General features: G+C 45.5%; 1 long non-coding RNA gene across 1 annotated transcript in view; it reads left to right on the forward strand.

The window, feature by feature from the left end:
• LOC119977636 overlaps positions 1 to 6,109 on the forward strand; it is a 62,799-nt gene extending 56,690 nt beyond the window's left edge. The window contains exon 4 of the long non-coding RNA XR_005463241.1: positions 5,748 to 6,109. This is a non-coding gene — a long non-coding RNA (uncharacterized LOC119977636). The remainder of the gene's footprint in view (positions 1 to 5,747) is intronic.
• The last annotated feature ends 20,878 nt before the right edge of the window (positions 6,110 to 26,987 follow it).

The following is a 26,987-nucleotide window of genomic DNA, read 5'->3' on the forward strand; positions in this document are numbered from 1 at the left end:
CTTAACTAGACAGAACTGAATGATAATGACAATAATAACAGGCCAAACTGACACCTATTATCATTGGAAGAACCAAACTCCACGGTCTCTGTACCTTCAGAGACACCAATTCAACGATCATGGGTCAAAGATGGTATTATTGCCAATACTGACCTCCATCTCACAGTAAGGCAGCAGGAACTATCATGGTTCCACACTCCTTAGTCCTAGACACAGATGTAATTTCAACCCAACTCATGCGAAAAGAATATAGACATAAACGTGACCTCCAAAAAACAGTGGCATCTGCTATCAGACAGCTGAAATTAACCTCTCCCCAGTTGAATCTTGCTCAATTCACTGAGCCAGAAGAAGACATCTTTCAGTATGCACACTGTTATATCGTCACACTGCCCGAAGCCCAGCCACCGATCATACTAAAAGCAGACCAATGTACTCCACCACTACCCTTAGATGAATACGTATTTTTGGACAATGGACAACGATCAGTTCTTTGTCTCGAAATAACTGGGGAGTCAATCTATCTTTCAGAAGCTGATGCTCTGCACAAAACTCCCTAGAACTTCCTAACTACAAACAATATATAAATGTTTAAGCACAGGCTGCGAAAGTTAGAGTTTTGTTTGGAGGGCTGTTCAGGAGATTGCTGGGTGTTAATTTGGCCAAGCTGCTTTCTCGACTCATAGAGTTCTGCTCATGATTGAGTATCGAGCTCCAAGACGACTAGCCGATGGAAGTATGAGATGTTTATAGCTTAAGCAATTATGTAGTTAGGGAGGTCACAGGCTAACTCATCACATAGCCTGTATTTGTCAAACTATCATTTATCGAAAATACTTGTATTACATTTTTTCTTTAAATAAATTACGTATATATTTTACCATACAGATCCGTGTCTATTTTAATAAATAAGAGTGACATTTAACTAAGACTCATCATATTCTCACCCTTTGAGGCTATCTGAAGGGTTATTTGCCCATGCCTGGCTCTCAAGAATTATAAATATTTAGTTGATGTTAAGGAAAAGATAGCAATCTAAGTCACAATCTCTCCTGTACACTGAAGGTAGTGAACGCAAGGCACATTGTGGATACTGTAATTAGATCTCCCAAATAGCAAGCCTTACTTTAGATATTCACAAGACCTTGTCTGGTAGCTTACAACCTCAGTACGAGGTGTCTCAGTACGAGGGCAAGGGCGGTGGCTGTACTGTTTAGTAAAAGGACGACTTTTACAGCGACAAACATGGTGGCTTACCCAGGGGGACGGTATATAATGGACAGCGGTGTTTGGAAGGGGCACCGGTGGTACTAATGAATATATACGCCCCTAACTGGAATGACGCAGACTTCATCAAAAATCCATGACAGAAATCCTCCACCTAGACTCCGGTCATGGTGGGGGCTTTCAACTGTGTACAGGACAACAAAGACGGACAAATCCAGCCTCAAATCAGAGAAATAATCAGCGATGGCAAGGGAACTGAATGCCTTTATGGAGCAGATGGGGGTGATCGGCCTGTGGAGGTTCAACTAACCGAGGGAGAAGGAGGCTGGAGCGATGGTGGGTTTGAGTCGAGCTACTCAGCCAATAATGCCCCTTGTTGAAACCTGTGATTAGTCATTGTCCACAGTTGAATTCCATTCCATTCCACCCATCTGCTAATCCATTATGTTGGCTCAGCTGGAATGTTCATACAATGCAAGGAGCATTACATTCCAGACATTTGATGACTTAGCCTTTGTCCTTTTAAAGCGCTCAGAAACTTCCAGATCTACCATCATGTGGTCAGTTGCGGCCATTTTATCAGTCCAGCCAATTGTCCATTTTTAGAAACATATTTTAACAAGAGAATAATACTTTTGTTTTTTTTTTCTTCTTTGTCCCTCCTCGGTGGGGCAGAAGCAAAAGTTGTATCATTTTCTTCACAACTACAGAGCCGCTCCCGACTCGACTACCGGAAAGCTTCCAGCTAGTCTCACTTTCACACGTTCTATATGAACCCTCTGAACCAAATAGTGGAGCTAATAATTGAACTGTGCACAAATGTGGTTGAGAAGAGAAGAATCAAATGAAAGCAAACGCAGAGCGAAACATGAAATTTAGCGCTCACCCTCATAGCCCGGATATAAAGCATGATGGTCATACTATAAAGCAAACACCTTCCTATGACATTCAACCATTTGTTGTGGCCAACACAAAGGGAGCATGGATAATTGGAGGGAAACAGAGCTAACATTTCCATATGATCTGCTGCCAGACCTGCTGAGTTTTTCCAGCTTATTGTTTTTATTGCAGATTTCCAGCACCTGCGGTATTTTGCAATGATGACAAAAGATCAATAATTACCGATAAGCACAGTTTGCAGGTCATTACACAAAACATGTCAGTATTCAAAGCACTGAAAGCACCACTTATAAGCATCTTATTTGAGAGAGAAAATGCCCCAAAATACTTTAAATTATCATTGTTTGTGCGATTGCTGCACATGAACGACACAATGGGAATAAAACAGGAATAATTTATTCCCACCAGCATCAAATCTTGATAAACATTAGTCGAAAAGATTAACTCCAAGGAATTAACTGTTGACAGAGGACATTTGTGATCCACACTCTAAATCTGCCAGGGGGCCATTGAGAGTCATGGCTTTGAATCAGCCGATTAGCAGAGTTCAGTTGGCGAAGCTCCTATTGTTAATTTCCCATGGCGACATGAGGCAAATTACCTTCTCTCACAGTTATGAGAGGAATCTATCTGTCCTTGGGGTTTCTTGGACTCAGGGATGCTGCCCAGGCAGTCCGACTAAGTCCCAAGCAGCTGTCTGCCTGCCCCACTTTCCCTTCCCAGTTCTCTAGCCACCAAGGCTGCAGTATTTATTGCCTTGGCTTTTGCCACGATGCTACACACAAGTACCTCATTGTATCTGCCAGTACCATCCCCCAGCCTGCCAAAAACACTGCTCCCTGAACAGAGGTGTCCACAAGGGCCAACCAGTCCCCCCCTCGGCTGCTTTCTCCCCCATCATTACCACCTGCTGCCGGGGCCCCACTATATGTATGTGATTGAATGCATTGTTAAATTAATACAAAAGTTTGCATTGGTAATAGTGTTAACGATGGAATTGAATGTTCAAGTTATGCAAAATGCTTACACTTTTGGAAACAGACCATTATATCATGCCATGTCTCTTATTTACTATGAAGCAAAGGAATGTAGCGTATTGAAAATGCCATTGTTCATTTTGTCAATTTAAGGTTACTATACACAGACGTACCAACGGAGGGAGTCTGGAAGAAAATAAAAAGATAGACATTTTAACAGCAGGTCCAGTTCTGATTCTGAATGCTTCTCTTTGATTCTCATTGTTTGTTCCCAAGAATCTCACACTGTACCTGCATGCTAACTTTGTGTTCCTTGTATGAGCACACCCAAATGTCTCTGAACACCAACATGTAAAAAATTTGCATATTTTTAAAAATAGAACATAGAACAGTACAGGCCCTTCGGCCCTCAATGTTGTGCCGAGCAATGATCACCCTACTTAAATCCACGTAACCCATATACCCGTAACCCAACAATCCCCCCATTAACCTTACACTACGGGCAATTTAGCATGGCCAATCCACCTAACCCGCACATCTTTGGACTGTGGGAGGAAACCGGAGCACCCGGAGGAAACCCACGCACACACGGGGAGGACATGCAGACTCCACACAGACAGTGACCCAGCCGGGAATCGAACCTGGGACCCTGGAGCTGTGAAGCATTGATGCTAACCACCATGCTACCGTGAGGCCCCTTGAAATAGTAGAGTAAAGAAAGGTAAGCCAGAAAGGTAAATGTTCTGCTTTTCTATTCTTACCACCAAAGTGAAGAACCTCACATATCCCAATATCACCTGCCATCTTGTTGTCCACTAAATTAACCTGCCCACTGCATTTTGCTTTGTCAGTTTATTTGGTACATTGCAGTCTCTTTGTATAAGTAATCAACTGTGGATTCAAAATAGCTGATGTCCCAGAACAGATCTTAATGGTGCTTCACTGGCCACTGTCAGCCAGCTTGAAATTACCATGGGTGAGATTCTCTGACCTGCCAGCCACATTCTCCTGGGCAACACGCCCTCACAGGCAGCGGGATTCTCTGTTCCCACCACCTGCCAATGGGATTGTCCATCGTGGCCACCTCACACCGCCAAGAAACCTGTTGGGATGGTACTTTGCCGGCACAATGGAGACTCCCTCCAGAATCCAGCCCTGTCTCCCCCTATTTTTTGTGTTTATCAAGTAATTCTCCATGTTAATATATTACTCCAGCTATTAATATTTTGTGTGGCACCTTTTTCGGAAATTCAACTGTGGACACTTCATCCACTGGCTTACCTTTCTTTACTCTACTATTTCATCCTTAAAGAACTTCAATAAATTTGTCAAACCTGATATCCATTTCACAAAACCATGTTGACTCTCTCCATTGCAACTCACAGCTGGACGCTTGCACACATAACATTAGAATAGAATAGAATAGAACAGTACAGCACAGAACAGGCCCTTCGGCCCTCAATGTTGTGCCGAGCAATGATCACCCTACTTAAACCCACGTAACCCGTATACCTGTAACCCAACAATCCCCCCATTAACCTTACACTACGGGCAATTTAGCATGGCCAATCCACCTAACCCGCACATCTTTGGACTGTGGGAGGAAACCAGAGCACCCGGAGGAAACCCACGCACACACGGGGAGGACGTGCAGACTCCACACAGACAGTGACCCAGCCGGGAATCGAACCTGGGACCCTGGAGCTGTGAAGCATTGATGCTAACCACCATGCTACCGTGAGGATGTTATATCTAACATGAACATAATCAATAACTTAGTTGCCCATGTCCTAACTCACGCCAAGCACCATTTAAACATCTCTCCCAAACTTGCTGACCTGCATTGGCTTCCAGATAAGGAACACCTTGAAAATTCTTATCCTCGCTTTCATTTAATTCCAAGCTCGGCCTTGCCTGACGCTATCACTAGGTGTAGTTTATAGATTGCCAATTCGTAAGAAGGATGCTTTCAGGAATCTTTTCTTCAGCAGTAGAATCCAACAAGATAGGATGCACTGGATACAAGTCGTGTTGGATTCCATTGATGGTTCTGCATGTCCCGATGAAATAGCCATTCTAGCTCTGCCTGAAATAGCACACCATAACCTGCAGTGTTAATGTAAGCCTACTTGTGACAATAATAAAAGATTAACTGAATTCCATGGCCCAAGTACGTCTGCATTCCTTGTTTTCTTTGTGTCTTAAAGCAATGAGTAAATAGCTTTCTTATTTCTCCAACTAAAATACAACATATCACACGTATCTATATTGAAATCAATTTGATATTTCTATGCCTTTTTAACAAGTTTGACAATGTTATCTTGTACTTTGCCACAGTCTTCCTCAGTATTAGCCAGAAGCTCCTTTTATTAATTTCTGTTTATTTTTAAAAAAGGAATCCAACTCCTGAATGAGGAAATGTATGGAAATTGTGCCTTGATGTATTTAATAAACTTATATAAGGTTTAATTTGCAGAAAAATATGCCCTTTGAAATGTAAAACCTCTGTTTGCAAATTAGCTTTCTTCATCAAAGAGAGTTCAAATACTCACATGGTGAACACTGATGCCATTTCTCCCACGGAAGTTCAATTGAAAGGCTAAAAATTGCTTATTTAAATTTATTTTTTTCAATCTTCTGCAGTTGCCAGATTCCAAGTTCCAAGCAACAACAAAAAAATTGAAGAGAATTTACATCAGGAAACAAAATCAACAAACAAAAATTGGACTGCCAGTTCAACCTGTTATCATCCTAAGTGATTGTGTCCTATTATTCAGAGAATCTGAGATCCTGGATTGAATTGAAGATAGGAAGTGGATTGCCAAGGCAATGTTCAGGCTTCCAAGAAACAGGCCACCTGTGTGAAGTAATCATTTTTTGGAGGATAACGGAAGCATGAATGCATGAACTCAACTACTACAACTGTAACTTCAGTGTCAAATTTTAGTGCCATTATTGTTTGCTAATGTTCCCCGTATAGGGCCTTGGGATGTTTTAATTAGCTTAAAGGCACTATATAAATGCAAATTGTTTAAGCTCAAGAGAAATATGCTGAAGGGTGTGGATTATTTTCTTTTCTTTTATTCGTTCATGTGGATGTGGCTGGGCTAACATTTATTGCCCATCCCTGAGGGCATTTTTTTTAAAGAGTCAACCACATAGCTGTGGGTCTGGAGTCATCTGTAGGCCAGACCAGGTAAGGATGACAGATTTCCTTCCCTCAAGGACAATAGTGAACTAGATGGCTTTTTAATGACAGTCGACAATGGTTTCATGGTTATCTTTAGATTTTCAATTCCAGATTTTTACTGAATTCAAATTTTACCATCTGCCATGCTGGGATTCAAACCCGGATCCCCACAGCATAAAATTTGCCTGGATTGAACTCCATCTGCCATTTCTCTGCCCAACTCTCCAATCTATCTATATTTTGTTGTATTCTCTGACAGTCCTCCTCGTTATCTGCAACTCCACCAATCTTAGAATCATCTGCAAACTTGCTAATCAGACCATCTATACCTTCCTCCAGGTCATTTATGTAGATCACAAACATCAGTGGTCCGAGCACGGATCCCTGTGGAACACCACTAGTCACCCTTCTCCATTTTGAGACACTCCCTTCCACCACTACTCTCTGTCTCCTGTTGCCCAGCCAGTTCTTTATCCATCTAGCTAGTACACCCTGAACCCCATACGACTTCACTTTTTCCATCAACCTGCCATGGGAAACCTTATCAAATGCCTTACTAAAGTCCATGTATACGACATCTACAGCCCTTCACTCATCAATTAACTTTGTTACTTCCTCAAAGAATTCTATTAGGTTTGTAAGACATGACCTTCCCTGCACAAAACCATGCTGCCTGTCACTGATAAGTCTATTTTCTTCCAGATGTGAATAGATCCTATCCCTCAGTATCTTCTCCAACAGTTTGCCTACCACTGACGTCAAGCTCACAGGTCTATAATTCCCTGGATTATCCCTGCTACCCTTCTTAAACAAAGGGACAACATTAGCAATTCTCCAGTCCTCCGGGACCTCACCCGTGCTCAAGGATGCTGCAAAGATATCTGTTAAGGCCCCAGCTATTTCGACCCTTGCTTCCCTCAGTAATCTGGGATAGATCCCATCCAGTCCTGGGGACTTGTCCACCTTAATGTCTTTTAGAATACCCAAAACTTCCCCCTTCTGTATGACAACTTGACCTAGAGTATTTAAACATCCATCCCTAGCCTCAACATCCGTCATGTCCCTCTCCTTTGTGAATACCGATGCAAAGTACTCATTAAGAATCTCACCCATTTCCTCTGAGTCCACGCATAAATTCCCTCTTTTGTCTTTAAGTGGGCCAATCCTTTCTCTAGTTACCCTCTTGCTCCTTACATACGAACAAAATGCTTTGGGATTTTCCTTAACCCTGTTAGCCAAAGATATTTCATGACCCCTTTTAGCCCTCTTTATTGCGCTTTTGAGATTCGTCCTACTTTCCCGATATTCCTCCAAAGCTTCATCAGTTTTGAGTTGCCTCGACCCTATGTTTGCTTCCTTTTTCATCTTAGCTAGTCTCACAATTTCACCCGTCATCCATGGTTCCCAAATCTTGCCATTTCTATCTTTCATTTTCACAGGAACATGTCTGTCCTGCACTCTAATCAACCTTTCCTTAAAAGACTTCCACATTTCAAATGTGGATTTACCCTTAACAGCTGCTCCCAATCCACATTCCCTAGCTCCTGCTGAATTTTGTTATACTCTGCCTTTCCCCAATTTAGTACTCTTCCTTCCAGACCCCTCTTGTCCTTGTCCATGAGTATTCTAAAACTTACGGAATTGTGATCGCTATTCCCAAAGTAATCACCGACTGAAACATCAACCACCTGGCCTGGATCATTCCCCAATACCAGGTCCAGTATGGCCCCTTCCCGAGTTGGACTATTTACATACTGCTCTAAAAAACTCTCCTGGATGCTCCTGACAAACTCTGCTCCATCTACGCCTCCAACACTACACGAATCCCATTCAATGTTGGGGAAGTTAAAATCTCCCATCACAACCACCCTATTGTTCTTACATTTTTCTATAATCTGTCTGCATATTTGTACCTCTACTTCATGCTTGCTTTTGGGAGGCCTGTAGTAAAGTCCCAACAATGTTACTGCACCCTTCCTATTTCTCAGCTCCACCCATATTGCCTCAGTGCTCGAATCCTCCATCATGCCCTCCTTAATCACAGCTGTGATATCATCTCTGACCAGTAATGCAACTCCTCCACCCCTTCTACCTCCCTCTCTATCCCTCCTGAAGCATCTATACCCTGGGATATTCAGTTGCCAGTCCTGCCCTTCCCTCAACCAAGTCTCAGTAATACCAATAGCATCATATTCCCAGGTACTGATCCAAGCCCTAAGTTCATCTGCCTTACCTGCTACACTTCTCGCATTAAAACAAATGCACCTCAGACCAGCTTTGCGTTCATCATCTCTTCCCTGTCTACTCTTCCCCTTAGTCACATTGAGTTTATTGTCTCGTACCTTACTGGCTTTAGTTGCTGCTTCTTTACTGACCTCTAACTTCCTAATCTGGTTCCCATCCCCCTGCCACATTAGTTTAAAACCTCCCCAACAGTGTTAGCAAAAGCACCCCCTAGGACATTGGTTCCAGTCCTGCCCAGGTGTAGACCATCCGGTTTGTAATGGTCCCACCGCCCCCAGAACCGGTTCCAATGTCCCAAAAATCTGAACCCCTCCCTCCTGCACCATCTCTCAAGCCATGTTTTCATTCTGAATATTCTTGAATTTCTACTCTGACTGTCCTGTGGCACTGGTAGCAATCCTGAGATTACAACCTTTGAGGTCCTACTTTTTAACTTATCTCCTAACTCCCTAATTTCAAATTGTAGGACCTCATCCCTTTTTTTACCTATATCGTTGGTGCCTATATGCACCATGACAACTGGCTGTTCACCCTCTCCCTTCAGTATGTCCTGCAGCCGATCGGAGACATCCCTGACCCGAGCACCCGGGAGGCAACATACCATTCGAGAGTCTCGTTTCCGACCACAGAAACGCCTGTCTACTCCCCTTACAATTGAATCCCCTATAACTATAGCCCTGCCAGTCTTTTTCCCGCCATTTTGTGCAGCAGAGCTAGCCACAGTGCCATGAGCCTGGCTACCACTGCCTTCCCCTGGTGAGTCATCTCCCCCAACAGTATCCAAAGTGGTATACCTGTTTTGGAGGGAGATGACCGCAGGGGACACCTGCACTGCCTTCCTGCTCTTTCTCTGCCTTTTGGTTACCCATTCCCTGTCTCCGTCACCAATCCTAATCTGCGGTGTGACCAACTCACTGAACGTGCTATCCACATCATTTCATATAATGTCCTTTCCCTGTACACTCTCAGGTGCGGGCAATTGAATTGCTTCCTCACTCAGCGGACATGTAGCCTGACTACAGATGTTAAATCTGCACTGCACACTGCAATACCTGTCAGAAAGATAGCTCACATTACCTTACAGGAGGCTTGCATACGCCAACTAAGGCATTAAACTTTGAGAAAGCATTTGAAGTAATCACTGAGGCTTGCAAGGATCAACATTACATCAGGGAGACACTTAAACACCACAGCTTAAAATACATTGCAAAATCCAAGTGTTCTTTAATTCCACATCAGCTGGGGAGAAAGGCATACTAACATCAGCATACTTGAAGGAGCAAAGAGCACTAGCATCGAGGCCATGATCATCCAAAGCCAACTCTGCTGGGCCGGCCATGTGCTTCTGATGTCAGAGTCCCAACTGCCAAAGCAAATATTCTTTGCCCAGCTCAAGGAAGGCTACTGAACAAGAGGAGGACAAGGGAAACGCTTCAAAGACACCCTGATCCATTACCTCAAGAAATGCAGCATAGACGTCAATGACAGGAAGGCCATTGTTCAGAAGAGACCGATTTGAAGAACATCCGGATTGAAGGAACGCAATTCTTTGAGGACACCCAACAGCAAGACGAGGTTGGGAAAGGAGACTGAGAAAGGAACACCAGTGATCTAGAGTCCAAGGACCCATCACACCCTCAGAAAACACCTACAAAGTGTGCAGTCGAAGTTGCGGCTCTAGAATTGGGCTCATCAGCCACGCAAGGACCCAAAGAACCGATGACCAGTAATACAGAGTTTCTTAGGTTGACAATCATACCTGTTAGCGAGTGATTGCCAAAAATTACATACATTCCAAACCCACTCTAGCCATCATAGTTCCTTTAATGGAATTGACATCCTCATGACAAACCAAATATATTTCTTTCACTTTATGTGCATTTTAAGCATATTTATAAACGCTATTTCAAAGATTAACCCACTGAAAAAATGCGCTCCGATGTCTCCTGCCTCTGCTTGTTGATAATGGACAGCAAAAAGAAATGCATCCATGACCGTGCGTCGGGACTTCCACATAGTCTCGACACGTATGTACAGAATACGACCTGTATATGCCAGCAGATTCAATGGAAGTTATGAGCCAATGTCCAGGACACCACTATCATTAATTATGGGTATGTCCTCTCCCACCTGCAGGACTGAACCAGTAGAGGTGGCAAGGACACAGTGGTATACAGTCAGGAGGGCGTTGCCCTGGAAGTATTCAACATTAAATCTGAAACCCCATTAAGTCTCATGGCTTCAGTTAAAAATGTGCAAGTAAAGCTTCTACTGATTACCACATCCCCCCCCCCCCCCCCCCCCCCCCCCCCGGCCACCTGATCAATCAGTACTCCTCCATGTTGAACACCACTTGGGAGAAGCACTCAGGGTGACAAGAAAGCATAATATACTCGGGTGGGGGACTTCACTGCCTTTCATCAACCGTGCCTCATTAGTACCACTACTGACCAAACTGGCTGAGGCCTGAAGGACATAGCTGCTAGCTAGGACTGTGGCAGGTGGTGAGGGAACCAACAAAATGGAAAAATATATTTGACCTCATCCCTATCAACCTGGTGCTGCAGGTGCATCTGTCTAGGGAAGAACCGGCAGGAGTGACCACCGCACAGTCCTTGAGGAGGTGAAGTCCCATCTTTATATTGAGAATAGCCTCTATTGTGTTGTGCGGCACTACCACTGTGATCAATGGAATAGACTTTGACCAGGTCTAGCACCTCAAGACTGGATATCCCACAGACATTGGAGACCATCAGCAGCAGCAGAAATGTACTCAAACCACAACCTGTAACCTCATGGCCCGACATATCCCCCACTCTACAATTACCACCAAGCCAGGTGATAAACCCTGATTCAATGAAGAGTGTGGGAGGGCATGCCAGGAGAAACACCAAGATACCTAAAAATGAGGTGTCAACTTGGTGGAGCTACAACACAGGATTACTTGCATCCAAACAGCATAAGCAGCAAGTAATAGACAGAGCTGGGCAATTAGACAGCCAACAGATCCGATTAAGCTCGACAGTCCCTCCACATCCAGCCATGAGTGGTGGTGGACAAGTAAACCAACTGGAGGACGAGTCTCCACAAATATTCTCAACCTCACAATGGTGGCGGGTCCTGCCCATCTGTGCAAAGATCAAGGCTGAACAGTTTGCAACAATCTTCAGCCAGAAGTGCCGAGTGGATGATCCTCTTTGCCTTTTCCAGAGGTCCCCAGCATCACAGATGTCAGTCTTCAAACAATTCACTCCACGTGATATCAAGAAACAACTGAAGGCACTGGATACTGCAAAGACTATGGGCCCTGACAATATTCCGGCAATTATACTGAAGACTTGTGCTCCAGAACTTGCCTCACCCCTAGTCAGTTTGTTCCAGTCCAGCTACAGCACTGGCATCTACTTGACAATGTGGACAATTGCCCAGGTATGTTCTTTACAGAATAAACAGATCACATTCAAACTGGACAATTAACACCCCATCAGTCTACTTCTGTTCATCAGCAAAGTGATGGAATCAGTCATCCACAATGCCATCAAGTGGCACTTACTCAGAAGTAACCTGCTGATGGATGCTCAGTTTGGGTTCCATCAGGATCACTCTGCTCCTGACCGGGGGTACAGTCTTGGTCCAAACATGGACAGAAGAGCTGAATGCCAGAGGTGAGATGAGAGTGACTGTCCTTGACATCAAGGCAACATTTTACACGAGTATACCATCACTGACACCGAGCAAAACTGGAGTCAGTAGGAATCAGGGGGAAACTCCCGCTGGGTTAAAGTCATACCTGGCACAGAGGAAGAAGGTTATGGTGGTTGGAGGTCAATCATCTCAGCTCCAGGACATCACTGCAGGAGTTCCTCAGGGTAGTAGCCTGGACCCAGCCATCTTCAGCTGCTTCATCAATGGCCTCCCTCCCATCATAAGGTCAGAAGTGGTGATGTTTGCTGATGACTGCACAATGTTCAGCACCATTTGTGATTCCTCAGATAATGAAGCAGTTCATGTCCAAATGCAGCAAGACCTGGACAATATCTAGACTTGAGCTGACAAGTGACAAATTACATTTGCGCCACACAAGTGCCAGCCTATGACCATCTCCCACAAGAGCTTTGCGCAAGTCGAGAATACACAGCCGGAGTGAGACGCATCCAGAGTGGGAAGTTGGAACTTGGTAATTTGGTGCAGTGAGGTAATCAGGAAAGGTAAGTGTTAAGTCTAATTCTGCTGTTTTTCAGTTAAAAGTGCAGTGTGTATCTTAGTGTCTGATTGGCTGAAGCTGCCCCCACCCTAATTGCTGAGAGGCAGTTATCTGTCAGTCACCTGAGGCCTGTTTAGGGGCACAAAGATGCACATTGTATTCTTCTCTTTGAAGTTTAGGTAGTGTGAGTCACCCTGGTTAGCTGAGGTCTGTATAAAAGACAAACAGAAAGCGCACTCAGTAAGCTTTGCGCAAGTCGAGAAGACACAGCCAGAGTTCTCCCAGTGAGCCAGAGAAGACACAGCTAGAGTGAGGCACAACCAAGAGTGAGTTTGGGAATTTGAAGCTCGGTGGGGAGGAGGTACTTTTAATCCTGGTAAGAGACTGGTAAGTAGTTTTTCTTTTCATTGTCTAATTTATTTATTTTTCTTTTGTTTTTTTGAAATTGTAGTTGTATAAGTTTACTTAAGGTTTAAGACATGGCAGGAGATCCCAGACCCGTGTCACGCTCATTGTGTGCGATGTAGGAGCTCAGGGACACATCCACTGTCCCTGGCTCCTTCACGTGCAAGAAGTGTGTTCAGTTGCAGCTCTAGTTAGACCGCTTGACGGCTCTGGAGCTGCGGATGGACTCACTTTGGAGCATCCGCGATGCTGAGGAGGTCGTGGATAGCACGTATAGCGAGTTGGTCACACCGCAGGTGAAAGTTACTGAGGGAGATAGAAAATGGGTGACCAAAAGACAGAGCACGAGTTGGAAGGCAGTGCAGGTGTCCCCTGCGGTCATCTTCCTGCAAAACAGATATGCAGCTTTGGATATTGTTGAGGGAGATGGCTCACCAGGGGAAGGTGGCAGCAGCAGCCAGGTTCATGGCACCATGGCTGGCTCTGCCTGGCAGAAGGGCAGGAAGAAAAATGGCATGGCTATAGTGATAGGGGACACAATCATAAGGCGGTTCTGGAGTATTGTGTTCAGTTTTGGTCTCCTTACTTGATAAAGGACGTACTGGCACTGGAGGGTGTGCAGAGGAGATTCACTATGTTAATCCCAGACCTGAAGGGATTGGATTACGAGCAGAGGTTGAGTAGACTGGCACTGTACTCGTTGGAATTTAGAAGGATGAGGGGGGATCTTATAGAAACATATAAAATTATGAAGGGAATAGATAGGATAGATGCGGGCAGGTTGTTTCCACTTGAAGGTAAAAGCAGAACTAGGGGGCATAGCCTCAAAATAAGGGGAAGTAGATTTAGGACTGAGTTTAGGAGGAACATCTTCACCCAAAGGATTGTGAATCTATGGAATTCCTTGCCCAGTGAAGCAGTAGAGGCTCCTTCATTAAATGTTTTTAAGATAAAAATAGATAGTTTTTTGAAGAATAAAGGGATTAAGGGTTATGGTGTTCAGGCCGGAAAGTGGAGCTGAGTCCACAAAAGATCAGCCATGATCTCATTGAATGGCGGAGCAGGCTCGAGGGGCAAGATGGCCTACTCCTGCTCCTAGTTCTTATGTTCTTAAGAGGGGATCTAGCCATTGCCCCTTGACATTCAATGGAATAACCATCACTGAATCCCTCACTATCAACAGGCTGGGGTTACCATTGACCAAAAACCAGCCATATAAATTCTGTGGTTACCAGAGCAGTTTAAAGGTTAGGAATCCTGCGGCAATGAACTCACCTTCTTATTTCCCCAAATTCTGCCCACTATTGACAACTCACAAGTCAGGAGCATAATGGAATTCTGTCCACTTGCCTGAATGCGTGCAGCGCCAACAACACACAAGAAGCTCAACAGTATCCAGGACAAAGCAGAGGGCTTGATTGTTACATTTTGCACGAACATTCAATCCCTCCACCACTGACGAACAGTGCCAGCCGTGTGTACCATCCACAAGATGCACAGCAAGAACTCACCAAGCTTTCTTCGGCAGCATCTTCCAAACCCACAACCACTACCATCTTGAAGTAGCAGGACAGCAGATTCTGGGGAACAGCACCACATGGAGGTTCCCCTACAATTCACCTACCATCCTGACTTGGAAATATATCGCTGCTCCTTCACTGTTGCTGGTTTAGAATCCTGGAATTCCCTCTCTAACAGCACTGTGGGTGTATCTACACCTCAGTACTGCAGCGGTTCAAGAATGCAGCTCAATACCACCTTCTGAAGGGCAACTGGGGGTGGGCAATAAATGCTGGTCTAGCCAGTGACTTCCACATCCCATAAATATATCTTTTTTAATAAGGAGGTGATAGCATGCTTGTGTGGGGCATTGACACTGGCATGGACCAGTTGGGATGAAAGGCTACCTTCCCTGCATTGTCAATATTATGTATCCTGTAATAGTGCAATCTGTTCACCCTCATATTTCAAGTTTCGAAAATATAACTCTGACCATCATTTTACGTTCATTGGTATCATTTAACAAACACAAGGAACATCATGTCTGTGGAACATCTTGCCATGACCTCTCTCTGTAGCTTTCAAATTCTTCTCCCTCTACCTGTTCCAATAGGATTCTCCCTCTCTCACACTGAGCTCCACCCAGCCCCTCAAACAAAGGTTCTTTCCTGGGGTGACCAGACTTGAACCCATCATCGTTATCTTGGCTGTCCGATTTCCCACTACTGTTTACACAAAAGAACAGAGCCATGCTATTGATATGCAACTAACCTCCCACTTACGGATAAGAGAGGTCATCAGACTCTGTAATGGGCAAACGGGTTGGTCAAACAAGAGTGTCCCGAAGGACAATGAATCTTGAATAGATCATCCTGGTTGAACAGGGGATCACTGGCAAGTTTAAGTCTGAATATAACTCAGGCCAGGTGTGGTCATATCCCTCTGAATCCATGCTAGCAGTTTTTCCCTCAGTCTGTTAATCCCTAAATTGCCTCGATCTTCAATCCCATTTCTGGACCCGAGTTTCTATTATCTCCTTTTCATAACACAACCAGCATAATCACTTGTTTAGGGAGCCTGAGCAAACTAAACATTCGGTTCCAAGACTTTATTATAATTTAACGTAGAACTGGCCTTTGATTTTCAACTTTCTTCTGTAAAAGTGGGTGGGAGCGGGGGGAATGGAAAGGGGATGTGACAGGCTATGCATCAGCTGCAATGGCTCAATCCGTGCCTCATGGCATATGTAAATAGTTACGCATTGTTAGCTCGTTTAACTTATGTGTTACATCACGGTCTTTACATAGTTTCCCATTGCACGCAATCATATCACCATCTCTTCCAAATAAACGGGAAAGATGTAGACCGTGTGGTCACATGAAAACGTAATAACATGGCTGCAAAAGAGGTCACGTGACAGGAGCGTGGGAGTTAATCCGGGAGTGCAGGAAGAGCACAAGTGTTGAAGCAGTTGCTAAGTTTTTGAGAATAATCTAGAACATAGAACATTACAGCGCAGTACGGGCCCTTTGGCCCTCGATGTTGCGCCGACCTGTGAAACCATCTGAAGCCGATCTGACCTAGAACATAGAACATAGAACATAGAACGATACAGCGCAGTACAGGCCCTTCGGCCCTCGATGTTGCACCGACATGGAAAAAAACTAAAGGCCATCTAACCTACACTATGCCCTTATCATCCATATGCTTATCCAATAAACTTTTAAATGCCCTCAATGTTGGCGAGTTCACTACTGTTGCAGGTAGGGCATTCCACGGCCTCACCACTCTTTGCGTAAAAAACCCACCTCTGACCTCTGTCCTATATCTATTACCCCTCAATTTAAGGCTATGTCCCCTCGTGCTAGCCACCTCCATCCGCGGGAGAAGGCTCTCGCTGTCCACCCTATCTAACCCTCTTATCATTTTGTATGCCTCTATTAAGTCACCTCTTAACCTTCTTCTCTCTAACGAAAACAACCTCAAGTCCATCAGCCTTTCCTCATAAGATTTTCCCTCCATACCAGGCAACATCCTGGTGAATCTCCTCTGCACCCGTTCCAAGGCTTCCACGTCCTTCCTATAATGAGGCGACCAGAACTGTACGCAATACTCCAAATGCGGCCGTACTAGAGTTTTGTACAACTGCAACATGACCTCATGGCTCCGGAGCTCAATCCCTCTACTAATAAAGGCCAACACACCATAGGCCTTCTTCACAACCCTATCAACCTGGGTGGCAACTTTCAGGGATCTATGTACATGGACACCGAGATCCCTCTGCTCATCCACACTACCAAGAATTTTACCATTAGCCAAATATTCCGCATTCCTGTTATTCTTTCCAAAGTGAATCACCTCACACTTCTCCACATTAAACTCCATTTGCCACCTCTCAGCCCAGCTCTGCAGCTTATCTATGTCACTCTGTAACCTGCAACATCCTTCCGCACTGTCTACAACTCCACCGACTTTAGTGTCGTCTGCAAATTTACTCACCCATCCTTCTGCGCCCTCCTCTAGGTCATTTATAAAAATGACAAACAGCAACGGCCCCAGAACAGATCCTTGTGGTACGCCACTCGTAACTGAACTCCATTCTGAACATTTCCCATCAACTACCACTCTCTGTCTTCTTTCAACTAGCCAATTTCTGATCCACATCTCTAAATCACCCTCAATCCCCAGCCTCCGTATTTTCTGCAATAGCCGACCGTGGGGAACCTTATCAAATGCTTTACTGAAATCCATATACACCACATCAACTGCTCTACCCTCGTCTACCTGTTCAGTCACCTTCTCAAAGAACTCGATAAGGTTTGTGAGGCATGACCTACCCTTCACAAAACCATGCTGACTATCCCTAATCATATTATTCCTATCTAGATGATTATAAATCGTATCTTTTATAATCCTGTCCAAGACCTTACCCACCACAGACGTTAGGCTCACCGGCCTATAGTTACCGGGGTTATCTCTACTCCCCTTCTTGAACAAAGGGACCACATTTGCTATCCTCCAGTCCTCTGGCACTATTCCTGTAGCCAATGATGACCTAAAAATCAAAGCCAAAGGCTCAGCAATCTCTTCCCTGGCTTCCCAGAGAATCCTAGGATAAATCCCATCCGGCCCCGGGGACTTATCTATTTTCACCTTGTCCAGAATTGCCAACACTTTTTCCCTACGCACCTCAATGCCATCTATTCTAATAGCCTGGGTCTCAGCATTCTCCTCCACAATATTATCTTTTTCTTGAGTGAATACTGACGAAAGGTATTCATTTAGTATCTCGCTTATCTCCTCAGCCTCCACACACAACTTCCCACCACTGTCCTTGACTGGCCCTACTCTTACCCTAGTCATTCTTTTATTCCTGACATACCTATAGAAAGCTTTTGGGTTTTCCTTGATCCTACCTGCCAAAGGCTTCTCATGTCCCCTCCTTGCTCGTCTCAGCTCTCTCTTTAGATCCTTCCTCGCTTGCTTGTAACTATCAAGCGCCCCAACTGAAACTTCACGCCTCATCTTTACATAGGCCTCCTTCTTCCTCTTAACAAGAGATTCCACTTCTTTGGTAAACCATGGTTCCCTCGCTCGGCCCCTTCCTCCCTGCCTGACTGGTACGTACTTATCAAGAACATGCAATAGCTGTTCCTTGAACAAGCTCCACATATCCAGTGTGCCCAACCCTTGCAGCCTACTTCTCCAACCAACACATCCTAAGTCATGTCTAATGGCATCATAATTGCCCTTCCCCCAGCTATAACTCTTGCCCTGCGGGGTATACTTACCCCTTTCCATCACTAACATAAAGGTCACCGAATTGTGGTCACTGTTTCCAAAGTGCTCACCTACCTCCAGATCTAACACCTGGCCTGGTTCATTACCCAAAACCAAATCCAATGTGGCCTCGCCTCTTGTTGGCCTGTCAACATATTGTGTCAGGAAACCCTCCTGCACACATTGTACAAAGAATGACCCATCTAATGTACTCGAACTATATCTTTTCCAGTCAATATTTGGAAAGTTAAAGTCTCCCATAACAACTACCCTGTTACTTTCGCTCTTTTCCAGAATCATCTTCGCCATCCTTTCCTCTACATCCCTAGAACTATTAGGTGGCCTATAGAAAACTCCCAACAGGGTGACCTCTCCTTTCCTGTTTCTAACCTCAGCCCATACTACCTCAGAAGAAGAGTCCCCATCTAGCATCCTTTCCGCCACCGTAATACTGTCCTTGACTAGCAGCGCCACACCTCCCCCTCTTTTGCCCCCTTCTCTGAGCTTACTAAAACACCTAAACCCCGGAACCTGCAACAACCATTCCTGTCCCTGCTCTATCCATGTCTCTGAAATGGCCACAACATCGAAGTCCCAGGTACCAACCCATGCTGCCAGTTCCCCTACCTTATTTTGTATACTCCTGGCATTGAAGTAGACACACTTCAAACCACCTACCTGAACACTGGCACCCTCTTGCGAAGTCAAATCTGTGCTCCTGACCTCTATACTCTCAATCTCCCGTACCCCAAAACTACAATCCAGGTTCCCATGCCCCTGCTGAATTAGTTTAAACCCCCCCAAAGAGCACTAACAAATCTCCCCCCCAGGATATTGGTGCCCCTCAGGTTCAGATGTAGACCATCCTGTCTATAGAGGTCCCACCTTCCCCAGAAAGAGCCCCAGTTATCCAGAAATCTGAATCCCTCCCGCCTGCACCATCCCTGTAGCCACGTGTTTAATTGCTCTCTCTCCCTATTCCTCATATCACTATCACGTGGCACGGGCAACAACCCAGAGATAACAACTCTGTTTGTTCTCGCTCTGAGCTTCCATCCTAGCTCCCTAAAGGCCTGCCTGACATCCTTGTCCCCTTTCCTACCTATGTCGTTAGTGCCAATGTGGACTACGACTTGGGGCTGCTCCCCCTCCCCCTTAAGGACCCGGAAAACACGATCCGAGACATCACTTACCCTTGTACCTGGGAGGCAACATACCAAACGTGAGTCTCTCTCGCTCCCACAAAATCTCCTATCTGTGCCCCTGACTATTGAGTCCCCAATTACTAGTGTTCTACTCCTTTCCCCCCTTCCCTTCTGAGCAACAGGGACAGACTCCGTGCCAGAGGCCCGTACCCCATGGCTTACCCCTGGTAAGTCGTCCCCCCCACAAGTATCCAAAACGGTATACTTGTTACTCAGGGGAACGACCGCAGGGGGTCCCTGCACTGACTGCTTCTTCCCAGTCCCTCTTACAGTTACCCATCTATCTCCAGTCTTTGGTGTAACTACTTCCCTGAAGCTCCTATCTATGACCCCCTCTGCCTCCCGAATGATCCGAAGTTCATCCAGCTCAAGCTCCAGGTCCCTAACACGGTTTTTGAGGAGCTGGAGTTGGGTGCACTTCCCACAGATGAAATCAGCAGGGACACTGACGGCGTCCCTCACCTCAAACATTCTGCAGGAGGAGCATTGTACTGCCTTCCCTGACATCACCTCTAGATTTAAAAAAAAACAAGAAAAAGAAAAAGAAAGGAAGAGCTTACCTGATATTACCTCAAACCCTGCTCCCGCTGAAAGTTAAGCAAATTTAAAGGCACTCACTCACCTTCACGACAGGTCCCTGCTCCCGCTTCCCAACCACCGTGGGGTGGGGGGGTTGGTTAGAGGAGGAGGTAGGGTGGGAAACACTCACGAAGTGTTTCGGGTTTAACTGTCAGTTGCCAACAGCCCTTCCACAAACTACCTTCAACTTAGGCTGACCGCACTGCACGCATGCAAATTTCCCCAGAACAGCTGATCAGTAGCTCTGCTCTGCTGCCCTCTGCTGGATGCTTGTCTTCACTCAAACTCCTTGGGTCTCCTTCGCCAGTTCACCTTCAACTTAGGCTGACCGCACTGCACGTATGCAAATTTCCCCAGAACAGCTGATCAGTAGCTCTGCTCTGCTGCCCTCTGCTGGATGCTTGTCTTCACTCAAACTCCTTGGGTCTCCTTCGCCAGTTCACCTTCAACTTAGGCTGACCGCACTGCACGCATGCAAATTTCCCCAGAACAGCTGATCAGTAGCTCTGCTCTGCTGCCCTCTGCTGGATGCTTGTCTTCACTCAAACTCCTTGGGTCTCCTTCGCCAGTTCACCTTCAACTTAGGCTGACCGCACTGCACGTATGCAAATTTCCCCAGAACAGCTGATCAGTAGCTCTGTTCTGCTGCCCTCTGCTGGATGCTTGTCTTCACTCAAACTCCTTGGGTCTCCTTCGCCAGTTCACCTTCAACTTAGGCTGACCGCACTGCACGCATGCAAATTTCCCCAGAACAGCTGATCAGTAGCTCTGCTCTGCTGCCCTCTGCTGGATGCTTGTCTTCACTCAAACTCCTTGGGTCTCCTTCGCCAGTTCACCTTCAACTTAGGCTGACCGCACTGCACGTATGCAAATTTCCCCAGAACAGCTGATCAGTAGCTCTGCTCTGCTGCCCTCTGCTGGATGCTTGTCTTCACTCAAACTCCTTGGGTCTCCTTCGCCAGTTCACCTTCAACTTAGGCTGACCGCACTGCACGTATGCAAATTTCCCCAGAACAGCTGATCAGTAGCTCTGCTCTGCTGCCCTCTGCTGGAGGGCTATTCCATTTTCATTCATATGTCTATCCAGTGACCACTTAAATGCCCTTAAAGTTGGCGAGTCTACTACTGTTGCAGGCAGGGCGTTCCACACCCCTACTACTCACTGAGTAAAGAAACTGCCTCTGACATCTGTCCTATATCTACCACCCCTCAATTTAAAGCTATGTCCCCTCGTGTTGGTCATCACCATCCGAGGAAAAAGACTCTCACTGTCCACCCTATCTATTCTTTATTGAAAGTCCTTGCTATCAGTGATTCATGAATCCGTAACATCTACAAAGATAATAACATAAAACGTGATCTGTTTGTTGATTGACTTACTGAATGCTTACCAATATTAATATCGTTCCAGCTTTAAGGGGCCATCAGCACTTCCCACATTACTATGTAAGTGCATCAAATGCTCAGAGACAAAAAATATCTTTTATCCCATGTAATCTTTTCATTTCTCACACGTCTTCTTGCCTCTGGAAGATTTCTATTAAAAGCTTTGATTTTGTGGTCTGTAGTCTCCCATTTGGGATGCAGTGGTGTAGTGGTATTGTCACTGGTCAAGTAATCCAGAGATACAGGGTAGTGCTCTGGGGACCTAGGTTTTGAATTCTGCCAGGGCAGACTGTGAAATTTGAATTCAATAAAAAAAATCTGGAATTAAAAGTCTCATGACCACCGTGAAACCATTTTCAACTGCCGTCAAAACCCATCTGGTTCACTAACTTCCTTTCAAGAAGGAAATCTGTCATCCTTACCTGGTCTGGTCTACATGTAGCATGGTGGTTAGCATAAATGCTTCACAGCTCCAGGGTCCCAGGTTCGATTCCCGGCTGGGTCACTGTCTGTGTGGAGTCTGCACGTCCTCCCCCTGTGTGCGTGGGTTTCCTCCGGGTGCTCCGGTTTCCTCCCACAGTCCAAAGATGTGCGGGTTAGGTGGATTGGCCATGCTAAATTGCCCGTAGTGTCCTAATAAAAGTAAGGTTAAGGGGGGGGTTGTTGGGTTACGGGTATAGGGTGGATACGTGGGTTTGAGTAGGGTGATCATGGCTCGGCACAACATTGAGGGCCGAAGGGCCTGTTCTGTGCTGTACTGTTCTATGTTCTATGTGACTCCCGACCCACAGCAATGTGGTTGACTCTTAAATGCCTTCAGGGATGGGGAGTAAATGCTGGGCCCTGCCAGCGACGCCCAAATCCCATGAACGAATATTTTTTTTTTACATTTGTTTTGCATCTGCCAGCTGCTTCAAGCAAGCACCCTTTATTACTGATGATCTCATCCTCGACTAAGTTCACTGCCACTCATTCTAACTCCTGATCAAATCATCCCACATAATGCGTAACGTTTCTGTCCAAGTGGTAATACCTCTTTTTGGATTCCAGTGGTGTACTTATCATACAAACCAAATGTGGACAAGGGCATTTTAAGACCTCAGAAATGATATGGTCAGTTGTTTCGTTTTGCTGCTCTCGGATAATTTGATTTTGGTCATCGCACTGCTACATGGAGTTCAAAACAAGTCGCAGTGCCAGCCAGAAAAAGTAAGGTTTAAGTGGTATTGATTGAACAGCAGAAAAGTAATACCAGTTTCACCCACCGGCAATGTGTGCTGTGGTTTGTGCACTTATAGCATGCTTGCTTCAAAACTCTGCTGCTGTCCCCTTGCAAATTATTTGAACAAGAAAATCTAAGAAATCGATATTTTCACTTCAGATAATTTAACGCAACAGGCATTTCAACATTGGCCATTACGAACATAAAAGATTTTTTATGTTTTGCCAACAGGAGCAAATTGAAGACAAAAGCGCTCCAACTCAAAATGAACAAACATGTATTAAACAGTTCAGTCCCCCACTCCTTTGTCTTGAGATCTTCATTCTCAACCTGCTCATCACTTTTCAACCCTCCTCCAGCTAGCAGACAAGGTAGTTCGCACACTAGCTGTAATTGAGTATCAGATAGCCCTGAATAAGGTTAAGACCAGTGAAGGACCTGGGATTTATCTCCAGTTGGAAAACCTGAATCTGAAAGCTGGTGAAGTCCCTTAAATTTACAAATGTGGGGCGAAATTCTCCGACCCCCAGCAGGGTCGGAGAATCTCCTGGGTGCGCCTAAAATCCAGCCCCCGCCTTGGCAGAGATTCTCCGCCACCCGGGAAGTGGCCCCGGCGGAATCTCGCCACTCCGATCGGAGAGGCCCCTGCGGTGATTCTCCGGCCCGGATGGGCCGAAGTCCCGTCGCTGGGAGGCCTCTCCCGCCGCCGAGGTTTAAACCACCTCTGGAACGGTGGGCTCAGCGGCGCGAGCAGGCCCCCGCGGTCCTGAGGGGGCAGGGAGTGATCGAACCCCGGGGGTTGCCCCCACGGTGGCCTGGCCCGCGATCGGGGCCCCCGCTCAGACTCCGGGCCAGTGCCCTGGCTGCTCTATTTTCTTCCGCGGCCGCCACGGCCTCCGCCATGGCGGAAGCGGAAGAGAACCCCACATCGCATGCGCCGGCAGTGACGTCAGCGGCCAGCGGCATGCGCGGACCGGCGAAAGCCTTTCGGCCAGCCCTGCTGCCGGGGGCGCCGGTTTTTGCGCCGGTGTTCTGGTGGCAACCGCTCCAGCACGGGCCTGGCCCCCAAAGGTGGGGAGAATTCCCCACCTTTGGGGAGGCGCGACCCCTGAGTGGTTGGCGCCACTTCCCTACTCCGGAACCCTCCGTCACGCCGGGTAGGGGAGAATGCCGCCCGTGAATTTTATTTTCTGGAGTTCAGAAACCTACAAATTTCAAAGGAGCTTTGCCGGCTGGATGCTGAGAGGTGGCTTCCACTGGTCGGGGAATCAAAGCATTGGGCACCTTCTCAGGATAAGGGATTGATCGCTTCGGACTGAGACGAGGAAAAGTTGCTTCACTCAGACCGTTCTGAATTTTTGGAATTATCTACCCCATATTTGAATATATTTAAGGCTGGGATATAAGGATTTTTAGCCTCTCGTGTGCTGTGATTTGCCTTGGGCTATATCATAGTTGGATGGTGTGCGACCTCCAAACCAGCAGGTGGTGGTATAGTCACACCATGCCGTCTCTCGACCAAGGTCGTGTGGCCTTTGACTCAGATATAAGGGAGACATATCCGGCCATCTTCAGAAGAAGATTGAGACGGTCATGTGAATGGTCAGTGATAGGTTCCAGGGGTGTAGTTAGCAGACTCCATGATAACGTGCTTTGTATTGTAGCCACCGAAGTTGGCCATTCCCTCAATACAAAATGGAGGAACGCAAAGCTTGCAGGTTAAAATGGACAAAGTTTGCAGCACAAGTAGGCTGCACCAAGCCAATGTGTATTCTGTCTGCTAAGAGAGCAGACAGCACTGAAACGAACATTCTGCATACTAATGAGGCAATCTCCAGGATAGTTAACATAGTAATGGAACGATCCCAGGGACAATGGACACAAATAAGGAAGTGATTGCAACAGTGTATGGGAAACCAGACACCCCGGCACCAGCGGGGTTCGAAAACAAAGTACCTGATGGCCCGCCCAGCAACCGAGGGACAGCCTCAGTATTGGGGGGATTCAAACAAATCGATTGGGAAGAGACCCAATCGATTCCCAGCAGGTAAAGGGCCCGCCCAAAAGGGCGCGAAGTCCCAGGACCTATAAAAGACAGGTCCCAAATTTAGTTTGTTCTTCTTCACCAGCCCTCCTCTCTGGACCAGCCCTCTCGACCAGATTTTACCAAAGAAGACTTTGACCGAGAGAGAGGAGAGGTTTGGGACAGCAGCCGCCAGCAAGTAAGTGTCTCCCAACAATCGCTACCAGAGATAGACACTCCTGACCCCTTTTAACCCGTACCAACCTGAAGTCTGCGGACCAGTGCAGAGCAAGAGGCCTTGTCCCCTGATCCGGCAGTTCCCTTTAAGATAAGTATTGGTTTATTTAGTGGTAGGAATAGTTTAATCATCTTAGCATGTGCATGGGTAGTATTATAATTGTATTTTAATAAACTAATTTGTCTGAACTTACTAATTGGTGTATGGTTTTATTGTTTTGAACTTGACCTTGAAACTTGTGGCGGTATCTTAACGATACCTGGCGACTCCAGAGCTAAGTAACGAAACAGAGCCAAATTGAGTGTTAAGCACACTCACCCAGAATGAGCAACAGTATCAGATTGCTATCTTACCACACAAGACTCAGTAAAAGATTCTGGTTTGGACAAGTGGAACTGATTGGTGAGTTCCTTTGGTCCTCCAAAGGACCAAACATAAAATCAGGGATTTAATGGGTATGCAGAGCAGGCATGAAAATGGAGTTTAAGACCAAGATTGGCCATGATTGTATTGAATGGCGGAATAGGAACAGCAGGATATATGGTCTACTCCTGTTCTTATCTCTTGTGTTCTACTTCCAGAGAAATTCAACTGGGCTGAGATACATATCCAGAAAAGGAGGGTCCAGAGGAGGTTCACAAGAATGATCCCCGGAATGAAGGACTTTTTATATGAGGAGTGATTGAGGACTCTGGGTGTGTACTCGATGGAGTTCAGATGGATGCGGGAGGATCTTATTGAAACATACAGAATACTGAGAGGCCTAGATAAAATGAACATGGAGAAGATATTTCCACCAATCGGAGAAACTAGAACCAGAGGGCACATCCTCAGACTGAAAGGACCATCCTTTAAAATAGAAATGAGGAGGAATTTCTTCAGCCAGAGGATGGTGAATCTGTGGAACTCAATCTGCAGAAGGCTGTGGAGGCCAAGTCACTAAGTGTTTTTAAGACAGAGATAGATAGGTTCTTGATTAATAAGATTAGGGGTTATGGGGAGAAGGCAGGAGAATGGGGATGAGAAAATATCAGCCATGATTGAATGGTGGAGCAGACTCGATGGGCCGAATGGTCTGATTCTGATCCTCTGTCTTATGTTCCAATCAATATATGATAATTAAGGCCCCTGTTCATGAAAATATATTTTGTAATGCTGCACTAAATTGAAAATAAAATGAATCATTCACGGCAGTGGCAACAAAATAAAATTGAATAGTTGGCAGATTTGCTTTGTTATCATTTGAAGTGCAAGACTCATGAGTTTTCGCATTCAACACTAAGAGTATAATTTTACTCTGCAGTAGCAGTTAAATATCGGTTAAAATAAGCATTCAATTAAAATAATGGACAAAGGAATTTCCAACTAGTTAGCAAAATTAATAATAATGTTGTACAGCATAATTCCAATTAATTTTGTAACCCGTATCATCTTCTGAACAATGACACCATCTTGAAACTGACACACCAAAGACACTAATGTCAGCAGCGAGGAAACAAATATTTTACAATGTATTAACTTATGCTGCAGATCTTTAACATTGAACATAAACATGAGCATTTACCTGCTGAACAGAAATGATGTATTATCAGGGAATGCAGCGATGGAAATTAAAGTGGGTTAAATACTTCAGAGCGGAAGGATGTGAAGTTGATTTAATGGATTATTCTGAATCATTTTAATGGCAGATCTCAGGAGAAGATTGAATCAGGATGTGAACTGTTCAAATCACAAAACATTTGCTGTCTGAATGAGTTTGCCAACTGTTATTATTGTGGACTTTAGTTACGGTTTTTGATGCCATTTAAAGTGACGATCACAGCACATTTACCTCTGACTCAGAAAGTCAGAGGTTCAATTCGCACTCCAGAGTCTTGATTACATAATCTATAGGCTAACAGTGCAAT

The sequence above is a fragment of the Scyliorhinus canicula genome, chromosome 14 (assembly GCF_902713615.1).
Source record: "Scyliorhinus canicula chromosome 14, sScyCan1.1, whole genome shotgun sequence".
Taxonomy (NCBI): domain Eukaryota; kingdom Metazoa; phylum Chordata; class Chondrichthyes; order Carcharhiniformes; family Scyliorhinidae; genus Scyliorhinus; species Scyliorhinus canicula.